We start from the raw sequence: 12,572 nt of genomic DNA, 5'->3' as shown, positions 1-12,572 counted from the left end.
GACTGAGCCAGCTGGGTGCCCCTTAACTTACATCTTCATTACGTTTGCCAAGACCCTATTTCTATTCACAAGTACCTGGGGTTAGGACTTCAATCTATCTTTTGGAGAGCACAACTGAACCCACAGCAGCCAGGATCCCCACATTCTACAGAGAGGGATCTCCACTGTACCAAGTCTTATTTGTCATGCGGGTGTGATATCTCATAGCCAAACTTCGATGGGAACTTATGTTTACCCACCCCTCCCCGCACCCCCCCCCCACCGCCCCAAAACACCGCTGCTTTGCAGGGGAGGATGGAGATAAACACAGGGATGAAGAGGGTAGAAAACCCACTTCCTTCCACCTTGGGGAGGGAGAACAGAGACAAAGCAGGGAGATGGCAGAGAACCCTGCTCTGCGACCATCAAAGTTCTCTCTGGAGGGAGGCAGTTGTGGACGGCATGGGCTGTGGTGGAAACCAGGGCGAGGAGACTAAACCTCCTGCCCCGCTCACCACCACCTCGAATAAGCTGCTTAGCATTTCAGATCCCTGGATTCCCCTGGCTATAAAAGAAAGGGGTTGAACTACACTGCCTGGGTCGTCCCTAGCTTGCAAATGTTCTGATTTCAGGGCGACATCTGGGGTTCCCCACCATCGGGGACTCTGGGTCACCAGAGGTGACTGGGCATGTGGCAGGCAGGCTGCAGGATCAAGAGGCTGTCCTGTCCGCCCGCACCCAGGGCTGCCTAGCTGGAGGGCCAGAGCCCTGACTGGCAAAAAGGAAGGGGCAGCCCTAGAAGGGTGTGGAATGCGGTTCTGCAGGATGGTGGCCCAGCCCCTTTCAGGCTCCAATTAGGGAGTCATCTGGATTCTTTCAACTCCTCCTCTTCTGTGGGTCTTTTTCCTGCTCATAGGCACCCCCCACCCCCACCCCAGAGGAGGGCGAGGGAAACTGAAAAAGACCGGTTAGACTTCCTGTCTTATCAGCACTTGACTTAGAAGGTCTTAAGCACGACTTTGGACTTCCTGAAACTTGACCTCCTGGCATCCCCACCCCTGGTATCCCAGCCCAGCATACCCATTGCCCTCTCCTTCCGCAGGTGCTCCCCTCCACCAATGGGTGCTGGGTTCCTTCCCATACGCTTGCACTCATCCAGGCAATCAACAAGCTGTTTCCCAGCATCCGCGGTGTGGAGGAGATACCTCCCTGCCTCCAGTGGGGCTCACAGCACAGTAAGAGTAACAGGCTCTGACCTTCAAAGAGGGACACCAGAAGGACAGGGGACCAGAGAACCAGGGGACACATCTGACGTCGTGTTTTACACATTAGAGTTTGAACTCAGGCTACTTAAAGCTTTAAGGCCGTTGGCTCAGGAGATGAAACGGTTTGTTCTGAGAGTTCCTACAGCTAATGGAAGGACGATGTCCCCCAGACCATGTCTTGTGTGAGATGTGTCTCCCACGTTCCTGAATGAATGTGTCTCCATCTGAGTATCTGCCCTCCCTGTTCCATGCAGTGTTTTTCTCTGGCAAATACTCTTGGTCTCCCCATCCTTCTGCCCTCCAGCAACCCCCTTGCTTGGATCAAAATCATCCTAATTGTGTGCTTCCTCCACTGTCAAAGTTAACATCCAGTGCTTATGACCGCAATTGCTTCATTTAGATTCTAACATGTTTTTCACATTGCAATGCAAGCCTCTACCAAAATTGATCTCTTCTCTCCACGGTTACCATTTCTCAAGTCTTGTTTTTACATTGATTTCATCCCAGCAGCTTTATTTCAAGTGAATCCAAGTGGATTTCCTCTTTTTTATTATTATTATTTTATTTATTTATTTTTTTTACTTAATTCTTTCCTAGGGAAAACTGGTCTTCAAGAACATTAAAAGACCTTTTGACCCTTTCAAGTGTAGAGAATACACTTTCTCCTTATTTTTGCCTCAGTGGCCTCCAACCCCAGTGCACTCCTCTTCTGTGCTCTGGTACATGCTTCGGTACTCCTCTATCCATAGTTCATAGGTAGAGGAGTGACAAGGTCACAGGCTGCCTGGGATCCTGCCTGGCTGGCCTGTAAATCACTACTCCCATGGCACTTCACAGAACTGCCAATCTATCGGCCTCTATCCATCTAGTTACTTATTTCTGCAAGCAAAGTGGATTCTCCAAAACCAAATGGCTTAAAACAACCATTTCTTTACCTCACACATGTATAACCTGGACAGGGCTTACAGGGGAACACTCATATCTACTTCACACAGTAGCAACTGGGGGGACTCGAGTAGGGACTGAAGAATCACTCCCCAGATGCCATATTCTCATGCCTGGAAAGTTAGTGCTGACAGGAGGATGGGAGGTCAGGGCTGAGAGCTGGGGGCCTCAGTTCCTCTCCACATGGATTTCTACTTCCGTTACTTGACTTACTGTCAGCATGGTGGATGGGTTCCAAAGGTGAGCATCCCAAGCCAACATGGCACTCTTATGACCTAGCCTCGGGAGTCACACAGTGTCATTTCTACCATACTCTGTTAGTATAGTCATAAAGGCCCACTTAGGTCCATGGAGAAGAGACATAGACCCTACCACTAGATGGGAAGAGTATCAATGTCACCTTGTAAGAGCAAAGGGGATGAAAGACTGCCTTTTATGCTGTAATATTTGCATGCTTATTCTAACATGAAAAATTCTGGTTTTCTCCAACATGTTTAAGTAGTATTCACACTCCCAGGAGAGGTACCATGTCATCCTGTGATTCTCCAAACACCCTGGCACAATACTACATGCCCACAGATGTTTAACGAGAATGGCCCCACTGTAAATGGTGGGCACCTCATGTGACCCACAGTTGGCATGCAGTAAAGGGTAGTTACAACTTTCATCATTATTTAATAATAATAATAATAATAATAATAATAATGCTAACTGACTCGGAGATGCCAAATGAGGGGATGATAAAATAATTCTCCCTGATACGTCCTTGTAACTTAGAATCCAACTAACTCAGACATTGTTTTTGTATATATAATTTTTTAATGTTTATTTTATTTTTGAGAGAGAGAGAGAGAGAGAGAGGGAGAGAGTGCAAGCAGGGGAGAGGCAGACAGAGGGAGACACAGAATCCAAAGCAGGTTCCAGGCCCTGAGCTGTCAGCACAGAGCCTGATGCGGGGCCCGAACTCACGAATGGCAAGAATCATAGTCAGACGCCTAACTGACTGAGCCACCCAGGTGCCCCAGACTTTTTTTTTTTTTTAAGAGCGAGCTATTTAAAACCATCTGGCTTTTCTACCTTCTGAGAGGCGTTGCCCAACTGGAAAAACCCTGGGAAACCCTTATAAGCTTTCTATTCTAGGTGTGATTAACATTGGGCTCTCAGATGCCTGCCATTAGCAGCTGCACCGTGCTAACAGATACACAGCCTAACACTGCTTTCCCAAGCTCCTCTTTCTCTGAGCCCTCGCTGTTTCCACAGAAAATTAACTCCAGTAGCGACTCCCAGCTTTGAGGTGTTTTCTAGCACTGTGCTACTCAAAATGGGGTTCACAGACCAGCAGCATTTGCCTCACCTTGATAGAAATGCAGATATATGGGCCTCACTCCAGATGTACCGAATCAGAATCTGTGTTTTTAAAAAGCTCTCCCGGTGATTCTCTTGGGCACACTGGCATCTGAGAAGCACTGTCCTGAGAGATTTGCTCCAGGTCAGCTTAACCCTGCCTTTCCTCCCCGCTGCCCTACAGTGCTACCCTTCAGGCAAGCCTGCCTGCCATCTGGACCCTGGTCAACTAAATAACCTCCCCCACTTCTGGTCGGTTCCTACCTCAGCCATTCCCTTGAAAGAGCCCCATCAGTCATCTGGTCCTCATCTTCGCACAACCACTGTTTATGCCAGTGTCTTCTGCCTTAGCTGAACAGAGTGCAGGTGTCTCTGTTTTATTGCCATGGAAGGTGCCAGATTCACTGCCTGTCATAAACGTTATACATCTGCACTGCATTTCCTCACTAGTTAATTCACTTAAAATTGAAAAAGAAAACCCCGCTGTCCTCTAGAATGAATCTGCTGAAATTTGATTTCATAACCTCAGAGATTTGAGACTTTGCCATGATCAGGATTCTTTTGACTGATGCATTGGGTTACTTCATTATACCAACAATCCTACCAATTTTCTTTAAAAATTATCTGTTTTCTTAGTAAGTTTGAATCTGAGACAAGATCTGAAACATTCTTGGTTTTAATCAACTCTTTTTGTCTGTGGTTGGGAGTTTTGTTTGCTTTACCAAGGGGACCAAATGCTCTTTGGAATACTTATTCCTCACACAGAACAAAAGCCCATATATTGGAAATCCAAAACAAGACAAATAACAGGCCTCACACGGGACCACATGGCAAGTGTAATACTGGGTCGTTGGCCCGGGGAATACCCAGATGCCACAGCTGCCTTGTGCTCCTTATGATTGGTCGTTATCTTGGTAAATTAGCACAAAGTTTATTCCTCAGCCTCTAGAAGTTCAGAAATTTGGTTTTGTTGGCACAGAGATAGTAGCTGCTCCTCTCTTTGCAGAGACAGATCATGAGATGAATCAAAGTGGAAAGCCAGTTTATTAGCTTACACTGAGACATTATTCTCTCTGGAAATGGAAAACCCCAGTCCACATATAGTCAGTCAGGGCCTTATTTTCCTATAGCCCAGCTACATGGAAAGCGAAACCATTCTCTAAGTCAAATGTAGAAATTTTACAATAAGAAATCGTTGACACAGGAATTGGAATACTTAAAGGACGTATGACGAAGACATACTTTCCCAGAAGGGAGTCTCCATGGACACAACAGCATAAGCTAAGGGTTTAACTGAGTCCCCCCACCGCCCAAAGACATGTGTTGAGGCCCAACCCCCATTCATTGTAAACATGACCTGATTGGGACTTAGGGTCTTTGCAGGTCTGATTAAGTTAATATTGAGGTCATAGGGTGACTGTCCGTTCTGACTAGTGTCCTTATAAGAAGAGACACAGAGACACACAGATATCACAGCCATGTGACGACAGGGGCAGGGATTGGAGAGATGCATCTAGAAGCCGAGGAACACCAAGGATTGCCAGAAAACACCAGAAACTAGAAGAGCCAAGGAAGCCTTCTCTCTTACACATTTCGGTGGGAGTGTGGCCCTGCAGACATCTTGATTTCAGACTTCCGGCCACAAGAACTGTGAGAGAAATAAGTTTCTAGTGTTTGAAACCATCCAGTTTGTAGTACTTTGTTACAATAGCCCTAGGCAGCTAAAAAGAGTTGTTTTTCCGGCATGGAATCTGAATGAAGGGAAATCAGAACAATCCCACGTTGAATGGTATCATGCTACGAGAGCCAGCTCACCTTTCTTGTTACAGAGAGGGCCTTTCAAATGGGACTGGGATATTTGAAGTCCACTAGCTGAGGCCCACTCCTACATGGACAATACTTATGGGATTCAATAGTACTTGCGGGGTCAAATTTCATGTTTAATAGGAATCCCACACACTGAGGCACATGTCCCATTTCCAAACAGCAAACAGACCAAGTAGGGTGTAGTACAATCCTCCAGAAGATGCAAAGACACTCGGGAATAACTAATTAATGGTATTCCCTGCCACCAGCTTTTTTTTTTTTTTTTCCTGGAAATACAACCATATTCTGACAATGCTGTGTAGCTGGCAAATGTCCTAGAAAAATCTTTCTGGGCTTCACTTCCACAGCTCTTATTCACTGGCTTCTGAGGCTTCCTTGAGGGGTCAATAGACCATTGGCCAAATGAGTAGACTCCTCAAACTAAACATGTTGCACAATTTTGTTCCTAATGATTTAAGTATTGGTTTGAATTTTGAGTTTGAATGGAAGGTAAAACAACGAACGGGCCCCTTTGGGCACCCAGCTTCCCCCAGGCGTCCATAAACCCTGGCAGTGCCTTCCTCCCATCCCTTCCAGTCACGCATGCTCACTGCCACCACCTCTGGCCAGCTAGATCTCTTCTCCTGTCTGGGCGAGGGGATGACGGGGGCAATAACCAAGAGCCCTGCAGGCCTTCTTCTGAAAAGGGGTGGGTAGGAGTGATTGCTTGTGAGGCACAACCAAAAGTGAAAAAATCCCAGACTGATCAGCTACCACGTCTATGACCCATCACCACCCATGCAGTTAAATCCAGATGACATCTTCAGAACAGAGAGCCTCTCCCCTCCCTGCTGTCCCTGGACTCCCATCCAGGGTCCCCACAAAAGCTGCCTTCAAAACCTCCCAGGGAGAAAACTGTAACTCAGAACACCTAACAGCCCTATCTATAATATTTATATTTGGTGCCTCACCTATACCCAGCACTACCACCTACCCCATAAACATACACTTTTCTCACATCATATGACCGACAGAGAGCACAGCAGAACAGAGCTTGTCCTAAAAACCAAGTTTTACTTCTGACTTTAGAGCCACAGGGAGAGCATCTCCAGCGAGTTGGAGTATCCATTCTGTGCCTCTCTCACCACGCAGGGATCAGAAACACCGAGCTCCCACTCACAGCCTCTTGACATTCATAGACATTTTCAGGTTTCCTTTGAAAAGCACCATTTTGTTTTATCAGACAGAAAGCTGAAACAGCCAGATGTCTGGTTCAATCCAGGAGAGCAGGCAGTCTTAACGGCACGTGATGGCCACTGAAACGTTTGCTTCTGGATCTCGTCTTTGCTCCGGATCCTGGCCTTTTCTGACCAGAAAGGGTTTTTCTTTAGATATGTTAATACCTTTCATCTGGACACCCAGTCATATGTTGAAGATCTGGCAGCCCTTGCAGATGGGTAACTTTACCCATCTCTGCTCTGATCATAAATTAATCCTACACCTAAGATCCTAGCAACTTTATTTCCCAATGTGGTTGGGGAAATTGGGCACTGGCCTTCCCAAGTACTGACACCTCTTGCTGTTTTATGGCCTCAGGTGTGAGGACGGAATAGCAGAAACAATGAAAAGGCTATTTTAAAAGTTGTGTGCATTATGGAAATACTGTTGCTTTCCCTGTATAGTGATTTGTAAAATGTCCTTATTCTTAGGGGGTGCAAGCTGTAATGTTTAGGGATAAAGTGTCACAATTTGTACAACTTACTTTAAAAAAAATTAATGTTTATTTTTGAGAAAAAGAGAGCTTGAGCGGGGAGGAGCAGAGAGAGGGAGACACAGAATCTGAAGCAGGCTCCAGGCTCTGAGCTGTCAGCACAGAGCCCAACATGGGGCTCAAACTCACAAACAGTGAGATCATGACCTGAGCTGAAGTCGGCCGCTCAACCGACTGAGCCATCCAGGTGCTCCTGTAAAACTTACTATTAAATGAACCAGCCAAACACATTACACAGACACACACAGACACACACACACACATACACACACACACACACACACACAGAGCTACATGTATGTAGATAAAGCAAACAAGGCCAATGCTGGCAATTATTCAGGCTAGGTAAAGGGTATGTGAGCATTCCTTGTACTATTCTATCAATTTTGTAAATGTCTAAAATTTTTCTTATTATTAAAGGAAAAAGAAGCTGCATTGCCTTCTATACTCGAGGGTAAAAGGCTGATAGAGAGATGCTCCCTTTTCCCCAACAAGGCTGGTTCTTGGAAAAGCCAGCGGTGTCATCCAGATGAAACTGCTTCAGACAGAGATGTTAAATAAAAACCCATCTTCATTTTGGACAGGGAGGTCTTTGTAGAGCTCGTTTATGGCATTATAGCATTTTCCTCTCTCTGCCTGGGGCCAAGAGACAGGGAGGAGCAAGAGACAGAGGGTCTCTGAGCCAGCACGTGAGCTGCTCTGGGCGGGCAAGAGTGACCATGCGATGGCCCGTAGGGAGTGTGGGATAGCCTGCAGGCGGGGACCCAGAGAGCTGGGGCCGCCATAACAAAATACCATAGACTGGGTGGCTTAAACAACAGAAGCTTATTTTTCACAGGCTGAAGTCCGAGATAAAGGTGCTGGCATGGTTGGTGCCTGGTGAGAGCTTTCCCTTTGGCCTTTGGATGGCACGCCTTCTCGCTGTGTACCCACGTGGCCTTTCCCTGTCTGTGAGCAGACTCATGTGCAGAGACAGCGAGCTCTCTGGACCCTCTTCTTAAGACGACATTCATCCTATGGGATCAGAGTCCCGCCTTTATGACCTCATTTAGCCTTAATTATTTCCTGCAAAGCTCAAACTCCAAATTGGCCACCCTGGGGGTTAAGGCTTTAACATATGGATTTGAGGGGCACACAAACATTCAGTCCATAAATACCTCATATTGATTTTGCTTCTGTTTTCTGCATTGTAATTCCATTGGACTATCTTCAAGCTCTGGAAAGTTCGTTAAACACAAGAGCCTTAGGTTAACCATTTCTTGGAGAATGGGAGGGAGGGCCCGGGATCCCTCCTTCCCTGAGAAGCAGACTTGGAGGGAGCCCCTGCAGCACAGACTGGCGGCTGCGAAATGGCCAGAGTTGAGCAGGGAGGAGCCCTGAGCAGTGGGCTCCTGGAGCGAGCCAGTGGGCTGGTAGCAGCTCTCAGCTGTCCCAGAGGGAGCCCCAAAGATATGGGGAAGGGGGCCGGGTTTCCCACAATGTCACAGGAGTGAGGCTCAGACTGTCTCAGGGGGCAGAGAAAACCTGGGAATCCATGCACTCTATCACAGCAAGGACACATTTTTGCCTTCCATCTCCCCCAGCCACTCCAACGAGGGGAGAAGATGTTACTGGGAAGGTCTTTTTTTGTGTGCCAAACGTGTGGGTTGGTTTGTGAAAGCAAGCTGAGGGCGGAGATGTCGGCCTCGGCACCAAGCCCTTTGGAAAGGGGCACGAAATACGCGCTGTTAGTGGAGAAAAATTTGGAGCCGTTAGGGGCCGACCCAGGCTGCAGTGAATGAGACCCAGAGTTTGCGAGAGGTGCCCCAGAGGAGAGGGGAGATGGCAGAGAGCTCAGCACTGCTTGGTGAGACACCATGGCCACAAATGCCCCCAACTTTGAGGAAGCCCGACAAGACTCAGGATGTGCTTGGCACAAGACAGTCCCTAATGGAAACCACGTGAAAGGTGGCTCTCAGCATCCCACGGCCCAGGCTGAACAAAGGCAGAACGTTTAGATAGAGCAGGGGGCCAGCAGAGCCCTCCTGACAGCCGCCCACACGCGCAGACTTACTTTCAGGCTTGATCAGAAATGGATGGTAGGAACTTGAGCTTCCTTTACACAGGTAACCGTATCTTCCGAAACCGTTTCCTTCCACTTTTACTAGTGGTTTCTCCACGCGCCAGCGTCCTGTCGTTTCATGCCAATAACCGAACTGCTTTCTTTGCAGTGGCTCGGTTCTCAGACAGTGTAATTTGAGGTTTGGCCGACTCCTTAAATACGTATCACGTCGCTGAATTTAGGACGGGAGGAAAAGAGTGCAGAACCAGTCAAGGCATCAAAGACAGGCTCATCCTCGTTCCCAAGGCGAAAGCGAAAGGGCCATCCCGACCTCCTCTCTCCTCTGGCCCTCCCTTCCAGTGCCACGGCCATGACCTTCCCCCAACACCCTGTGCGCAGCTCTACATTCTCCGTGTTAAGAGCAGCTGTCCTGTGATTTGCTGGTGTCCCCCCAGGGAGCTGGAGTTGAATCACTGGACAACGGCAGCTGATTAGTTTAAAGCTCGTGTTTAAAGGGAGAGAAAGGGCTTTCTGAGATAAGGAACTCCAAGTGGGTACACCACTGACCCGTGCCGTCGAGGGTTAACAGCGTAAAGGTAATTGGGGTTTCTAGCTAAAAGGGAAAGCTGCCAAGAAGAGCCCCTAACCGAAGCCTGCGCCCCATTCTTTTAATCCGTGACTTCCTCCAGCACTTCCTCTAGCTTGGGGGAGAAGATGCAAATTTGGCTAACCTCTGAAAAAAACTTGTGGTATGTGCAGAGCGAGCGTTTCAAGCAGAAAGCAGAGACCAGGGGTCGTTTCCGCCCACGCGCCTCAGCTCGGCCTCCAGGGATCACCGCGTGGTTCGTCGGGACCCTCCCAGAGTCTCTTCCAGACGCCCTTGGAAAAAAACCTGGGCAGCCTGTGTCGCGGCGGAAGCTCAGGCGCGTGGCGCTGACCCCAGGCAGGCAGGTGCCGGGCCCGGGGCACGCGGGCCCCTGCTCCTTGCCTTGATCTCCACTCCCCCCTGCATCTCTGAGCCAGTCCACGCAGCGAGCGACCAGGGATACTGCAGATCCGCCACACCAAGGTGCGTGGGTGTGAAGCCGAGAAATGACTGGCCCGGTTACAGCCACAAACATACTGATGACTTTATTATGGGCAAAACCGCCGCCCTGCCCAAGGTCTCTGGTGAAAAAGGAAGTCAGTCGTTCACGGCAGCTTTTGCACACTGGGCTATTTATACAGATGGAACTAGAGGCCGGGAGATCAGAACACACCAAATTCTGATCTTGCCAATCATGGCTTATTTCAGGACAGAAAAACGGTCCTTTTTTTTTTTTTTCCCCAACTTAAATGTATTAACAAAGAACTGGCTGGTTCCACTGGAAGGAATTTGACTTCAGCTCGCTCCTCTTCAGACAGACTCCCTCCCGCCTTCCCCCCCCCCCCAACCCCACCCCGCTGCCTGATGCCGGGTCACAGCCTGAGTGGCAGCTTGGCCAGGTGCAGTCACCCTGGGGGAAAGACCGTGGGTGGGGAGGCAGCTCGGAGGTCCTTCCAGGCAGGAATGTGCCTCAGTATATGGGCTGGAAGCCACCTGCATCAGTATCCGACAGCGGTAGGAATGCAGATTCTATTCAGTCTAAGTTCCCACTCTCTGGGAGTGGCATCTCAGAATCTATGTTACTATTTTTTTATGAAAGTTTTTTAAAATTCATATATTTGGGGGGGGGGGGGGAAGGGCAGAGAGAGAGAGAGAAAGAGAGAATCCAAAGCAGGGCTCCATCCCACAACCTTGGGATCACGACCTGAGCCCTGAAATCCAGAGTCGGATGCCTAACTGACTGAGCCAACCAGGCGCCCCTCAGTACCTATATTATCAACAACCTCCCCAGGTATTTCTTATGCAGATTTGAGTTTGAAAAATGACATCTCTTTCACCACATTGGGAATTCACTAAATGCAGGTTGAGTGAATAAACACCAACTAATTCCTGCTAAGGTATTAACCTATCCCTCTCATTATGGGGTGGCATAAACACACACACACACACTCTTGAAGATTCCAAAACTGAAGTTAAGATGGCAGAACCTTGGAGACTTGTCAGGGTGGTGACCCTGCTCGTATGCCCTCAAATTGCCACGTGGGCCTTCTGCACATAGGACCGCAATCCCATGGAGACAGATACCAGTGGTGTTGAGTACTAGCCATTTGCTCATCAGCTACTATGTGCTCACCAGGCACAAACATCTCAATTTTCACATCCACGTGGGAGGTACAATCTCCAATTTCCAGACAGGAAAACCGGGCTCAGAAAGGTTAAGGAATTTTTGCCTCTGCATATGGCTACTAAGTGTCAAGGTACAGATGATTCACGTCCAGTCATCCAAGCCCAAAGGCTGTACCCACCAAAATCTATTTCATAAATTCCAAATGGTGTCAGAGAATCATGAACTATCAGGACAGGTAAGAACTCTGGCCTTATCTAGTCCAGCCTCCTCATATACTAGTGAGGGGCAAAACAGTGTGAACATGAAGTTCCCCCATTTGTTTTGTCTGGCCTGCTTAGTGTCTTTAAAGAAACTCGAATTCATCAGCATTTAAAACTCTAGAGATGTTACATTAAAACCCAGATTTTCCCTGTCTTGAAAAGCGAGCGATTTTGTAACCCTGGGCCTCATTCCTGGTTCTGGTAGTGGTTAACTGTACTGGTTGTGGAATCCACAGACCTGGATTTGAGTCTTGGCTCTAGGCCTTATTGGCTGTGCAACCTTGGATAAGTCACTTTACCCCTCTGAGCCTCCTCCCTCAACTGGAATGTACGTACGGTAACAGCAGCTACTGTGTTCCCTCTGATTCATATGTTGAAGGTCTGACCCCCAGTACTTCAGAATAGAAGTGTATTTGAAGATAAGGTCTTTAAAGAAGTGACTGGGTAAAACTGAAGGCTTTACCCTCATCCAGTATGACTGATGTCTTATTAGAGGAAAAAGAGGGGCGCCTAAGTGGCTCAGTCAGTTGAGCATCTGACTTCGGCTCAGGTCATGATCTCATGGTTTATGAATTTGTGCCCGGCGTCTGGCTCTGTGCTGACAGCTCAGAGCCTGGAGCCTGCTTCGGATTCTGTATCTCCTTTTCTCTGCCCCTCCCTCCCGCTCAAAAATAAGTAAACATTAAAAAAACAAAGAGACACCAGGGGCACATGTGCACAGGAGAGAGCCTTCTGCTAACTGAAGAGACAGGCCTCAGAGGAAAACAACCCTGTCAGCACCTTGATCTTGGACTTCCAGCCTCCAGAACCATGAGAAAATAAAGTTCTCTTGTTGAAGTCACCCAGTCGGTGGCATCTTGTTATGGAAGGCCTAGCAAACCAATACAGTCTGTTTTCCAGAAGAATCCTTGAAAAGCCTGGTACATAGTAGGTATTTGAAAAGGGTTA

At 48.1% G+C, this 12,572-nt stretch overlaps 1 long non-coding RNA gene across 1 annotated transcript; it reads right to left on the bottom strand.

Moving 5' to 3' along the window:
- Positions 1-4,558: 4,558 nt before the first annotated feature.
- Positions 4,559-10,399, bottom strand: LOC122471716. Its single transcript, XR_006294250.1, has 2 exons — positions 9,164-10,399; positions 4,559-5,181 (listed from the first exon to the last, which is right to left on the bottom strand). It is a non-coding gene; the product is annotated as an uncharacterized LOC122471716 (long non-coding RNA).
- Positions 10,400-12,572: the final 2,173 nt, after the last annotated feature.

Source organism: Prionailurus bengalensis, chromosome B1, assembly GCF_016509475.1.
Source record: "Prionailurus bengalensis isolate Pbe53 chromosome B1, Fcat_Pben_1.1_paternal_pri, whole genome shotgun sequence".
NCBI lineage: Eukaryota > Metazoa > Chordata > Mammalia > Carnivora > Felidae > Prionailurus > Prionailurus bengalensis.
This window is presented reverse-complemented; position numbering and strand designations above follow the sequence as displayed.